The sequence below is a fragment of the Mus caroli genome, unplaced genomic scaffold, assembly GCF_978045245.1.
Source record: "Mus caroli unplaced genomic scaffold, Mus_caroli_1 scaffold_5, whole genome shotgun sequence".
In the NCBI taxonomy this organism is placed as follows: Eukaryota; Metazoa; Chordata; class Mammalia; order Rodentia; family Muridae; genus Mus; species Mus caroli.
In genome coordinates this window covers 55,506,959-55,519,132 of record NW_028227260.1, presented here as the reverse complement: position 1 = coordinate 55,519,132, position 12,174 = coordinate 55,506,959, and the positions used below count along the sequence as shown (strand labels likewise).

Here is a 12,174-nt window from a genome sequence, read left to right as displayed (position 1 = left end):
GATTTTTTTCTGTTTAGTCTCTGCTCAACTCTGTCCCCTTATTTCTAGGTTAAAAGTTTTAAGAAGGGTGAGTGACCACATCCCTTAACAGGGGGCCTTGCATAACCTCTGGATATGGTCTTGACAGGTTCTTTCTCCCATTTATTGGGCATTTCAGCTAATGTCATCCCTATTTAGGTCCTGGGATCCTCTTGCTTTCCTGGCATCTGGGACTTTCTGTTGGCTACCCCCAATTCCCCATCCCCCATTACTATACACCTGTGTTCAATTTCCTGACCCTCTCAACATCTCCCCTGTCTCCTCCCATATCTGATCTGGCCCCCTCTTTTTTCCTCTCCCCCCTCTTCCTCCCAAGTCCCTCCCACCCTATACCTCCTTTGATTATTTTATCCTGCCTTCTAAGTAGGAATGAAACATCCACACTTTGGTCTTCCTTCTTCTTGAGCTTTATATGGTTTGTGAATTGTATTGTGGCTATTCCAAGCTTTTTTGCCAATCCATTTATCAATGAGTGCATACCATGTGTGTTCATTTGTAACTGAGTTACCTTACTCAGGATGATATTTTCTAGATCCATCCATTTGCCTGCGAATATCTTTTTTTTTTTTTTTTTTTTCCTCGAGACAGGGTTTCTCTCTATAGCCCTGTCTGTCCTGGAACTTACTTTGTAGACTAGGCTAGCCTTGAACTCAGAAATCTGCCTGCCTCTGCCTCCTGAATGCTGGGATTAAAGTTGTGCACCACCACTGCTCAGCTTGAATTTCATGTTTTTAATAGCTGAGTAGTATTCCTTTGTGTAAATATACCACATTCTCTGTATCCATTCTTCTGTTGAGGGACATTTGGGTTGTTTCCAGCTTCTAGCTATTATAAATAAGGATGGTATGACCATAGTAGAGCATGTTTTGAAGCTCTTCAACATTAGTTATCCTTCCTGATACTGCTTCCTCTACCTGATCTTTCATCTTCCACTTAACTTTCCTTGCCTGATTGATCACATTACCACTTCATATCAACAGTATCTTTTCTCACCACTCTTGAAAGATCCTCTCCTTCGAATCCTTTAGAGTTTCCTGACTTGTATGGTTATTCAAATTTAATCACAAATATCTGCAAATTTAAAGATAACATACAGGTACAATAAAAAATGTGGCATTTGTTTTTCTGGATCTCGCTTACCCAAGAATGATTATTTTCAGCTCAATGCATTTACTTGCAAATCTAATTATTTCATGTATCTTAACAGCTTAATAATATTCTATTGTGTAAATGTAGCATTTTTGCTATCCGTTCTTCTGTTGATGGATGTCTAGGTGGTTTTCATTTTCTGGCTATTAGTATATCAGTAAACATGGTGGCCAATTATCTCGGTACTTCTCCACAGGGTTTTTCATAGTGATTGAAATCAATTTTCATTTTCAATCTATTTTAATATTGCATCAATTTTCTCTCCTACCAATGAAGAGCTTTTAGTGATACCTCTGGTTGTGGTTTTAGTGTTTGATTTGGATATCCTGTATTTCTTTGTCTCCATGTGAATTTAAAGATACTTTTCTCTCAATTTCCATGAAGAGTTATACTGGACTTTTGATGTGATTGCATTGACTCTGGAGCTGATTTTGATAAAATTCTAATCCATGAGTGTAGTCTATACTTTTCTTGTTCTTTTTTTATTCTTTTTTCTTTTTTTTAATTAGGTATTTTCCTCATTTACATTTCCAATGCTATCCCAAAAGTCCCCCATACCCTCACGCCCCACTCCCCTACCCACCCACTCCCACTTTTTGACCCTGGCATTCCCCTGTACTGGGGCATAGAAAGTTTGCAAGTCCAATGGGCCTCTCTTTCCACTGATGGCCGACTAGGCCATCTTTTGATACATATGCAGCTAGAGTCAAGAGCTCAGGGGTACTGGTTAGTTCATATTGTTGTTCCAACTATAGGGTTGCAGATCCCTTTAGCTCCTTGGGTACTTTCACTACCTCCTCCATTGGGGACCCTGTGATCCATCCAATAGCTGACTGTGAGACTTTTCTTGTTCTTTATTTGGTTTAGAGATCAGGATAGAGCTAGCTTGATAAGGATGTTTTAAAAGTATCCTTTTTCTGTTCTATTTTATAGAATAGTTTGATAAAAATTGGTTATAGTTATTGCTTTAAGGCATGGCAGAATTTTGCAGTAAGTCCATCTGGATCTGGGTGTTCTTTTAAAAATTAGTAATTGTTTTATTGCTGATTCAGTCTTATTGCTTGTGGCAGATGGTATGTCATATACATCTTTACATGGTTCCAATTTGGTGGAATAAAGGTTTTGGTTTCTTTACATTTTTCTGCATTCCATTTTAAGTGTTATTTTGTGTTTACTTTTGCAATACTGTCTATTCAATTCCATTTTCAGATCTTGAATTGTTAGTTGTTTTTATTATTTCTATCAGTTGTTTCTTTGCGGCATTTGCTCTTCAGTAGAGCATTTATTTATATTTTCTGTGTTTTTCAAACACAGTTATGATTGCTATTTTGAAAACATTGTCTTGTGTGTCATCTAAGTTGCTTTTCTCAGGAACATTTTCTCTGAGATTTCTGGTTTTTGGTGGAGACACATTTTACGGTTTTTCCTGTTTATGGATTTTTGTGATGGCACCTAGACATCAAGAATTAACTCATATTGGTATTTTCAATATGGTTTTCTGTCCCACTTTTATTGCATGTTTTGATATTTGCTGCTACCCCAATTTCTTAGGTCTTTAGCTAAAAAAATTTTCAGGTTTAGTCTTGAGGTCTCTCACTGTTAAGATATGAAATTAGAAGTAGTCTTTGCTCTGCAAGTGCTAAGTGCCACATTTGAGAACAAGAGCAAATCTTCGGTAGAGCTAGTTATTGTTACAGATCATTAGAAGACTGCAGAAGGTACTGAAAGTTTCATTTTGATGGGGTTGGGATCTCTGTGGGCAGGGTGGTGTTACCTGTGGGTAATCTATGAGACCCTTGAGAGGTTCCTAGGTGTTGGGGTTGTCAAGAACCAGGAAGTAGGCTGTGCTACTTGGGGAAGATATGAATAACCCACTTGGCAGGGCTGTGGTCCTCATGTGACTGAGTGGTGCTACCCATGGAAGTTGCCTGAGATTCTGTCATCCACAAAGTGCAGGGAGGTGGAATTGTGATAAGAGTGGGAGGAAAGATGTGCTACATAGGTGATGTACACTGGGCAAGGAATTGTCATTAGGTGGGTGGATTCAATATATGCTCTTTCTATTTCTGTGTCTATGAAGGCTAAAGGTTAGAACATTGTTTTTTTTTAAGATTTATTTATTTATTATATGTAAGTACACTGTAGCTGTCTTCAGACACTCCAGAAGAAGGAGTCGGATCTCGTTACAGATGGTTGTGAACCACCATGTGGTTGCTGGGATTTGAACTCCGGACCTTCGGAAGAGCAGTCGGGTGCTCTTACCCACTGAGCCATCTCACCAGCCCCAACATTGTTTGTTATAATAAATACTTATTGGCAAAAATTTTGTGTGATTGGTTGTGTTTCCCTATTCCTGATATCCACAGAAGAATTAACTTCCATATCTCAGAACAAAAATCAGAATCATTTATTTTACCATCATAAGATAAACTGATGTAAATTACAGATGAGAGTATCATTTTACTGAACTAAAATTTAGAAAGAAGTCTTCTAACCATGTGGTTAGGAACAGTGTACATTTTTTCTTCTTTTTTTTTGTTTGTTTTTTGGGTTTTGTTCGTTTGTTTGTTTTTTGAGGCAGGGTTTCTCTGTACAGCCCTGGCTGTCCTAGAACTGACTCTGTAGACCAGGCTGGCCTTGAACTCAGAAATCCACCTACCTCTGTCTCCCAAGTGCTGGGATTAAAGGCATTTACCACCACTGCTTGAATCATTTTTTTCTTCTTAAGATAAGCATCTACTAAAATCAAGTATCTGACTTCTTGTAGGATATTGTGCTCTCTCTGCTACAAATTTGTTTCTTTTATTTAAGTTATATGTGAAAGATTAGTTCATGAAAAATCTTTAAAAATTTCTTTCCCTCTCCACTAAAATAACATTACTTTCTTCTTTCTTTTTTCTCTTCTTCTTCTTGTTCTTGTTCGTCTTCTTGCTCTTGTTCTTCTTGTTCTTGTTCTTCTTCTTGTTCTTCTTCTTCTGCTTCTTCTTCTGCTTCTTCTTGTTCTTCTTGTTCTTCTTCTTGTTCTTCTTGTTCTTGTTCTTGTTCTTGTTCTTGTTCTTGTTCTTGTTCTTGTTCTTGTTCTTGTTCTTGTTCTTGTTCTTGTTCTTCTTCTTCTTCTTCTTCTTCTTCTTCTTCTTCTTCTTCTTGTTCTTGTTCTTCTTGTTCTTGTTCTTCTTGTTCTTGTTCTTCTTGTTCTTGTTCTTCTTGTTCTTCTTTTTCTTCTTGTTCTTGTTCTTCTTGTTCTTCTTCTTCTTCTTCTACTTCTTCTTCTTCTTCTTCTTCTTCTTCTTCATCTTCTTCTCCTCCTTCTTCTTCTCCTCCTCCTCCTCCTTCTTCTTGTTCTTGTTCTTGCTCTTGCTCTTCTTCTTCTTGTTCTTGTTCTTCTTCTTCTTGTTGTTCTTGTTCTTCTTGTTCTACTTCTCCTTCTCCTCCTCCTCCTTCTTCTTGTTCTTGTTCTTGTTCTTCTTGTTCTTGTTCTTGTTCTTCTTCTTGTTCTTGTTCTTCTTGTTCTTCTTCCTCTTCTTCTTCTTCTTCTTCTTCCTCTTCTTCTTCTTCTTCTTCTTCTTCTTCTTCTTCTTCTTCTTCTTCTTCTTCTTCATCTTCTTCATCTTCTTCTCCTTCTTCTCCTTCTCCTCCTCCTCCTTCTTCTTGTTCTTCTTCTTGTTCTTCTTCTTGTTCTTCTTCTTGTTCTTCTTGTTCTTGTTCTTGTTCTTCTTCTTGTTCTTGTTCTTCTTCTTCTTCTTCTTCTTCTTCTTCTTCTTCTTCTTCTTCTTCTTCTTCTTCTTCTTCTTCTTCTTCTTCTTTCTTGTTTTGTTTTCGAGACACGATTTCTCTGTGTAGTCCTGGCTGTCCTGGAACTCACTCTGTAGACCAGGCTGGCCTCCAACTCAGAAATCCACCTGCCTCTGCCTCCCATGTGCTGGGATTAAAGGTGTGCACCACCACCTCCCAGCTATAACGTTACTTTCAAAAGATGAATTAATATTTGTATTTCTAATGTGCAACATACATATTTGTTGGTAGTTTTCTGCTCTGAGAACTTGTGGGAAAAATTTGACCACATAAAATCACCCAGACACAGACTATTTCATTTGAGAATCAAGGTTCCCTATTGTTTCTTTAAATAAGCAATCATGTCATTTTTACAACACAATATAACATTAGCAAAGAGAAAATATTTTATATGCGATATTTTATATTTTGCTTTCAGTACTTAAAAGTTTGCTGCTGTCCAGTTATAATATTTTTATAATATTTCTGAGATTGGCTTAATTCACTTAGTGTTGTATATCATTAGCCACATAAATTTTTCTGCAAATGATTTTTCTGGGTATAAATAACTCTAATGTTTATATATACCAAATTTCCTTATCCATTATTCTGATGTTTGAGATATAGTATGGTTACATAATTTATTTATTTTACAATAATTTTGCCATGTATTTTCTGGCTGAACATTGTAACCCCAGTTGTCTCCTAACTCATGGAAATTCTTTAGTTCTTCTGTTAGTAACCTTAGTGCTGGGTTTATGGGTAAAGGTGGCTGTACCTATGTTAATTTTATTCTTGCTCAAGACATTCTAGCTACTAAAATTGCTTAAAAATAAAAGAATCAAGGGTGAGGGAAACCAACAATATGCACATCATCATTGCTCCTTAATATTTTTGTTGACTCTTTTGTGAAGGATTTTTCTCTGATTTAATTGATTTTAAATTCTCTTACAGCGTGCAAGAAACATCAACACATCTATAATAGAACAGCTGAATTAGTCATAAAAGACAATATTACCTCAATATCATGCCCTAATCCACATGGCTATATTCACACACACACACACACACACTCGCATGCATACACACACACACACACACACACACACACACACACACACACACACACACACACACTTTATCTCTTTGGGCAAAGGTTCACTCCAGGAGATGTTTTTCCTTCTAATTAGATACACATTATCCACTCAGTCTGATTGTGAAGTTCATAAGTTGATTCCCTCTCACTTTTTCTCTCGTCTTCAGTGTCTTAAACCAGACAATGAAAACAAAGATACAGTAGAACTCATTTTCTCATTATTGATTTCATGCACCAGCTGCCAGCTGTTTTAGCTCGTTCATTTATATAACCCTCTGGGCAACTTTTTAAAAGTACTTTTCTTTGACCATCTGCTAAATACGATTGGGTTAATAATTAAAGACTCACCATCCCCTTTCAAAGAAACATAAATGTTGCTATTGAAGCTAAGATATCAGCATTTTGAATTAAAAGACAGAGGCAGCTTTCATTCTGTACATGGGTATTGAATACTTTGAGACACTAGTTTTTTGTGCTTTCTTTTTCTATCCTTCTCTGTACATAACATTAATGTGAAAAATATCCCAAATCTGTTTTTTTTTTTTTGTCTTTAGCAAATGTTTTCTTATTTAATGTAATTAAAAGATTAATGAAATGGAACATGATACAATCTTTCCAAAGAGAATTCTTTTTTTTCTCATTTTTATTGGGTATTTATTTAATTTACATTTCCAATGCTATCCCCAAAATCCCCCACACGCTCCCTCACCCACTCCCAATTCTTGGCCCTGTCATTCCCCTGTACTGAGGCATATAAAGTTTGCACGACCAATGGGGCCTCTCTTTCCACTGATGGCCGACTAGGCCATCTTCCGATTCATATGCAGCTAGAGACACGAGCTCTGGGTGGGTGGGTGGGGTACTGGTTAGTTCATATTGTTGTTCCACGTATAGGATTGCGGATCCCTTTAGCTTCTTGGATACTTTCTCTAGCTCCTCCATTGGGGACCCTGTGATCCATCCCATAGCTAACTGTGAGCATCCACTTCTGTGCTTGCTAGGCCCCGGCATAGGAACAAAACACCCATGGAAGGAGTTACAGAGTCAAAGTTTGGAGCTGAGATGAAAGGATGGACCATCTAGAGACTGCCATATCCGGGGATCCATTCCATAATCAGCTTCCAAACACTGACACCATTGCATACACTAGCAAGATTTTGCTGAAAGAACCCAAATATCCCAAATCTTACAAGATTTTTGCTTAATATATTCCTATTCCACCTCTTTATATTTTGCCTTCAGTTAATAAGAGTTGATTCCTAAGCTTGATGAAAACACAATTTTATAAATACACAAGTGACTTTGGATAAGGCACATTAGCTGGATGCATGGACAAGATGACCCATCATAATGAATGCAGATATATTTCCAGAGAGATTCAAGCTCATGCATCCAAAGTAGCAAAGCTGGAAATATGTCAGTATCACTCATGTACAACAGCATCATGGTTTAAACTTTTGGCTCAGACTCTTCATTTTCTAAAATATTACTTTCACAAAAGCAGCAACATTAGTAGTGTCAGAAGCTACGTGCATAAAGTCTCACCAACATGATTGCCTAACAAAAGAGATGAGCAAGTGTGGCTCTAATAGACATACCAAAAATGGGTGGGGTAAGTCCACAGGCTTCAACACTACTTAAAGACCACAGACAACTAAGGAAAGCTAAGAGTGGGAGAAATAATCTTCCTCAAGAAATATTACACCAATTAATTATCCATTACAAAATGGTCATCACTAAAAATACACATACAGGAAACATATGTAGAATAAGCAGGCTGTATTTAGAAATATATAATATAATATGTATCAATGTAATGATAATGTCAAAAAGCTACAATTATGAAAGAGAATGAGGAGGCATATATGGAGTATTTGGAGGGAGAAAAGGGAAAGGAGAAGTGATATAATTATATTACAATCTCAAAATAAAAGTAACAAATTTATATCTATCTATCTATCTATCTATCTATCTATCTATCTATCTATCTATCTAACTATCTATGTGCGTGTGTTTTATCTATGTGTGTCTGTGTGTATCTGTGCCACATGTGTATGAGTGCCAGTGAAGACCAGGAAGAGGGTGGCAGATACCTTGGACATGGTAGAGGCAATTGTGAGCCGTTCAATGTGGGTTATGATAAGCAAACTAGGGTCAGCTTTTCAATACTTTGGAATGTTTCTAAAACTTACAGCTTATATCTCTAACTGAACTTTAATAAGTCAGTGGTTTTGCAATACTTATAGTATTCTTTTGAAAATACTCCACCAACCATTGGACCGAACACAGGGTCCCCAATGGAGGAGCTAGAGAAAGGAGTGAAGGAGCTAAACGGGTTTGCAACCCTATAGGAGGAACAACAATATTAACCAACCAGATCTCCCAGAGCTCCCAGGGACTAAACCACCAACCAGGGAGTACACATGGAGGGACCCATGGCTCCAGCTGAATATGTAGCAGATGATGGCCTTGTGGGACATCAATGGGAGGAGAGGTCCTTGGTCCAGTGAAGGTTAGATGCCCTAGTGTAGGGGAATTCCAGGTCAGAGAAGCAGGAGTAGGTGGGTTGGTGAGCAGGGGGAGGGGGATGGAATAGGGGGTTTTTGGAGGGGAAACCAGGTAAGGGGATAACATTTGAAATGTAAATAAAGTAAATTTCTAAAAAAAAAGAAAATACTTTAAAAATGAAATACATTGCACTTTATTTCAAGGATACAATGAGACTGACCTGTAAAATTATAGTTGTATATAATGAAAACTGTATTTCATTTTAATGACAATATTTTACTGTTATTCATTAAATGACCAAGTAGCAAGTAGCATATGAGCTGAATTTGTGCAATTTGAAACTGTCTGGTCAGACATTTTTTGATCAGCTACCCTATTCTCCCTCCACCTCATCTCTTTGAGTTTTTTGTTTGTTTTGTTTTGTATTTCTTGAGGTTATTGTTTCACGATTTTCATCTGAAAAGACTTAAGTGTAGTGTATTTAATACTTGAATACAAATCTTTCCAGGATTAAAAGAAATCTCTTTAGAAATATTTCCATGTTTTAGCCAAGTTGCAAAACAGGAAAATATTCTGAAAAATATCTATTCTTACAAGTGGTCTTCTTCCTATTAGTACTCTTTGGTTTTATATATATAACTTTTGCTCCTTATTTTGTAATATTATTCAAAAGACATTAAATTGAGATAAAAATGTGTTTTCAAAACTATACTTTCCAAATTCTTGCACACACTCCACTCCCAACTCCTCACACCACAGTTTGGCATCAATAATATCTTAGCAAGGCCATTCTTACCTTGTTGCCAACTCATTATTCTCTTACAGCCTTATTACAATTGTGCTATCTGCAAATGCCACTATGCAGGCTCAAATGAGAATCTCAGATAGAATGAATAGCCAGTGAAAATGACAACAGATAAAACTTTCTCCAATCTCATCTTTGATCATTCTTAATTGGTAAGAGAGAGGGAAAATACTAGTTGGATTTGTAAGTGAAGGGATGCTATAGATGTGCTACTTAGACTGATTTTCTCCACTCTCTGTTCTTTTCTCTTTCTTTTCTTTCCTCTTCCTTTCCTTCCTTTCTTTTTTCTTTCTCTTTCTCTCTTTTCCTTCCTTCCTTCCTTCCTTCCTTCCTTCCTTCCTTCCTTCCTTCCTTCCTTCCTTCCTTCCTTCCTTTCTTTTTCTTCCTTCCTTCCTTTCTTTCTTTCTTTCTTTCTTTCTTTCTTTCTTTCTTTCTTTCTTTCTTTCTTTCTTTCTTCCTTCCTTCCTTCCTTCCTTCCTTCCTTCCTTCCTTCCTTCCTTCCTTCCTTCCTTCCTTCCTTCCTTTCTTTCTTTCTTTCTTTCTTTCTTTCTTTCTTTCTTTCTTTCTTTCTTTCTTTCTTTCTTTCCTTCTTTTATCCCTCCCTCCCCTTTTCTCTTTCTTTTTTCTTTTTTTTCTTTTTCCTTTTGGTTTTAAATACATCCCAACAGTAGTTTTGCCTCTCTACACTCTTCCCCATTCCTGTCCCACCTTCTCTCTTTTCAAGATCCACTCCTCTGTTTCCCTTCAGAAAAGAGCAAGCCTCCCAGGAACTTTAGCTGAACTGCTCTTAGACTGATTTTTTGATGCAATGTCTATAGAAGGCTAGCTTTTCAGTATTATATTTTTAAACAATTCTTGAGAACTATAGACAGTATGCTTTGATAATACTTACTTGTACAACTTCCCATAATTGCTCTGAGGTACACCCTCAGTTTCCTACCCCTTTCTAACTTCTTGTTCTCCACTTTTTTGTAATAGTCCATTGATACCAGTTTATATAGGAAGAGTCCTTTTGATTGTTTTGTACTTAGCATATTCTGATAATATTACAATTAATGGAAGTTAACTGATCTTGAAATGTTCTGATAAGATAGACCTTTAAAACTGAAATTTTCATTAAAAGCTTAAATAGCATTCTACAATGATGATCTAGTGTTATTTAAACAAGCATGGCTACTGGAAATTGAAATGTGTTAATGCATGTTTTATATTGGTTAAAAACAGGTTACTCTGAGAACAGGAAGAATTGTGTAGTGTGGTTGTATGTACTGAATTAAATTTATGCATTTAGCTTCTTGGGGGATATTTCTATATAGTTGACATTGATTTATATTTTTATGCTAAATATAAATGTTAGTATCATAACTAAAATTATAATAATACTTGAGAAATTCTCAAAGCAAAGAAACATATAGTTTCATGATAAGTTCTTGAAAAATATTGCAATATTGATTTATATGACAGGTACCTAGGTCAGGAGATATATTTCAGTACTATAAACTAAAAAAAATCTGTAGTGTGAAATCTTTGACATTTTTGTTATTATAGAGTAATTGCATCGTTTTTAACCCTATTTATAATGTAGATCAGAGAAAGAAAGCATACTGTTTTATTGTCATATAGAACAATAAAAGGAAGATTAAGAAATGTTAAATTCTGGTTTGAGCACACCAGAAGTGTTCTGCCCATTTATGTAGATTCATTTGAGTCTTCCTTTTATTTTATAACTGTTGTTTGCTTAAGATAATTTTGTCTCAAATTAAATAATCAGCTTTACAAACATTGTGCTATAGATTTATCTTTTGTTCCTCTAGACAGTATAAATCTTGGCATGTCAATTAAGTGAAATAGTACATTTCACATTATTATTGTTGAAGGAAACTTTTTTGTGGTTTTGTTCATTGTATCACAAAGTTCCATACTGCTGATCACATTTCTGTGAAAAACCCTGAGAGTTATATATGGAGTATTAAGGTAAATACACACACATTCAAACACATAGCCTAAAATAGAAATTTATTATTAACTTTTTTCCCTCTAATAAAACAAGATCATTGAATATATGGATGTTTTAGAACATACAAATATTTATGGGGAAAATACAGCTGTGACATTTGTCATAACAACACAATGTGTGATTTCATTGAACTTTTAAAGTTCTATAGTTTTATGTTATAACATATCAGTCATTTGAAGCCTTATAGCTAATATGTGCATTCTTTTTTGATCTGAGTATATTTCCTTACTTTCTTCAGAAAAGATTGCATCTTTATTATCTCTTTGGTAAGAAAAATTTGCTATAAGTCAAATCCTAAATAATTTAAGAAGAAATTATAAAATTTAGAAATTAAATTAATAAATAACTTATTAAGATTTGTACTTTAATGACACCAAGGAATCAAACATAAGTTAAATAATAGCTTTTTAGTATCTTAGTGATTAGCTTTGAGTAATGATGAAGAATGTACAATTATTGCTCCTGAGCATATAAGGGTGATGGTATACATTTTACTTATTTTTCTGGGAAAACTATCTAATCCTGTCAACACAAATATTATTGAGGTTAAACACATAGAAAACCTTAATTAAGCTTTCAGAAATAAATGAATGGCTTTCCTTTTATTCTGTCACATACAACTACCAGCTAAAACTTGGAAATTCTTTTACTGTTACATATTTTATGCAATTTTTAGTAAACATTACAGTGTATAATTACATGGGGATTATGTTTTCCATATGATATGCTACCTTTTTTGTTTTAATTAATATAATTAAAATTGACAGAGGTAAATATAGAAATATTATT

The 12,174-nt window shown here is 35.4% G+C and overlaps 1 protein-coding gene across 1 annotated transcript in view; it reads left to right on the top strand.

The window, feature by feature from the left end:
- Positions 1 to 12,174, top strand: part of Dach2 (dachshund family transcription factor 2) — a 526,586-nt gene that overhangs the window by 133,960 nt on the left and 380,452 nt on the right. The gene's annotated exons all lie outside the window — the stretch shown is intronic.